Source organism: Myotis davidii, unplaced genomic scaffold (assembly GCF_000327345.1).
Source record: "Myotis davidii unplaced genomic scaffold, ASM32734v1 scaffold1575, whole genome shotgun sequence".
NCBI classification, from domain to species: domain Eukaryota; kingdom Metazoa; phylum Chordata; class Mammalia; order Chiroptera; family Vespertilionidae; genus Myotis; species Myotis davidii.
In genome coordinates, this window is record NW_006285999.1 from 56489 (window position 1) to 58641 (window position 2153).

The following is a 2153-nucleotide window of genomic DNA, read 5'->3' on the forward strand; positions in this document are numbered from 1 at the left end:
AGGCAATCAGGCAGGCAGGCAGGCAGGTGAGCAGTTAGGAGACAGCAGTCCCAGATTGCGAGAGGGATGTCTGAGTGCTGGTTTAGGCCCGATCCCTGTAACCTGGCAGTAGGACACCCTTTGAGGGGTCCCAAATTGGGGAGGGTGCAGGCCAGGCTGAGGAACACCCTCCCCTGTGCATGAATTTTGTGCACCAGGCCACTCGTCATATATAAAGATGTAATTTTTGGCACAACAACACAAAGGGAAGGGATGGAACAGTGTAGCATCAGAATTTTTGTATACCTATGAAAGCTAATGTGGTATTAATTCAAAGTAGATTATTATAAGGTTAAGAGGTTAATATGTAAACCCCAGGGTAACTAATCCTATATAATAAAAGCATAATATACAAATATAAATGGGCTCTATGTGGGGGAACATAGAGCCCATTTATATTGGGGGTATATGCTCATACTTAGACATGACATTCCTGAAACCAGTGTAACCCCATATTCTAATTTGCTTTCAGACTAGTGAGACTCTGGGACTTTAGAACAATTTTTCCCTTCCCATAGTTTTTTTTTTACATTTTTATTCTTGTGTATCTAGGGATTAGTAGTTAATTCCTAAGCTGCAGTTGAAGCATGAGACATTGTTTTGAGGATAGAAAGGAGCTGAACTGGACGTTGGACCAGAGACATTCAAGTTTTTGGAGGGAATGTGTGGATCATTGAGGTGAGTGAAGAAGAAAGTTCAATCCCTGGAGGCTGAAGGGAATGAAACCCCTTCAGGGCCAACCTCAGACAGAGATGTGGCTCTCACCATCAGGGGCCATGTGATGGGATAGAAATAAGTGCATCCCATATTCACCCACCTTCTTTCCAAACCTCTTCTTTTTGTTCTCTTAACACACTCATCCAACTCCCATATAACTAGTGTCTCAGGCCCCAAATAGAGTCATATTTGACTCTTTCTCCTCTGTCCTTATGATCAGATATGACATCTTCATAATTTTAAATCTAATTGACTCACACTCATTAATCTTCTCTAAATGCAGGCACTTTGCTTGATAGTGGGGTTAGGAAGATAATTAAGAAAAGGCCTGAGAGGATCCTATGAACCCATAATCCTGAAGCATAGAGAGGGGCTAGGACAGTAGAAGTGATGATATGAGACAGTATTAGTTGAGGCTCTTCTCACCTTTGGTGACCTCATTTCTAATTCTAGAGGACGGAGAAGTCATGTGGTCAGAATTTTCTCACATATTTTTACATTCAAATTAAGACTGCAGACTGGAATTCCATTCTTGTGTCCTTTTTCTGGTCCCTAAAGAAGAAGTGTCTCGAATGTCTTTGCAATGCTGACTGTCCTCTAAATCCTGCTCCTGCTCACCTCCCCTCGCGTCTTATGTTCTATCAAATCAAATATCTTGAGTACCTTGCTTTCATGGATGCTTTGCTTTGGACAGGAAAACATGCTTAGCCTTCCGATTCCTTTTAAATACAGATTGGATCCTGACTCCTCCATAGGATTTTATCTTCTTTATATATTCATAATTGCCAAATTTCTCCCCCAAAAAAGCCATTCTGGATCAATAAATATTTGTTGATAAAATAAACCAATGAATGCATCCCATCTATTTATTACTTTTCTCAGTTCTGCTCTCATCTTTTTTATTTATTTATTTATTTTTAAATATATTTTTTATTGATTAATATCCCAGACAATACCTAGCGCAGTTACCGTTCACAAAAGTGAGGGTAACTCCTCAAGTGGTTTCACATTGCTTCTACCTTTGGCCTAACTCTTAATCCTCTGTCTTACTCTGGATGGTAGGGTCTCTGACATTTCTGCTTTGTAAAGAACACCTGTCTCCTTTTCAGTTTAACGATATTGCCATCTCTGGTGCTCTTAGGTCTGCGTGCCATCTAATCAGCCAGTGTTCTCCTTCTTCGGTGCGCTCTTCTGCACACCATGGCTCTTCTCTCTCTATATATATCTTGCTTTTAACAGTCACATAATCTGAAACTATTTAGGAGAATTGCTCCCACAAAATTGTTTTTAGCATTAGCTGCAAGATTCGAACCACGTAGGCTCTCTAGATTGTCTTAAATAGTATTGTGGCATAAACATAATTGTAAAAGGAGAGATGCTTATTGATTTCATTCTCT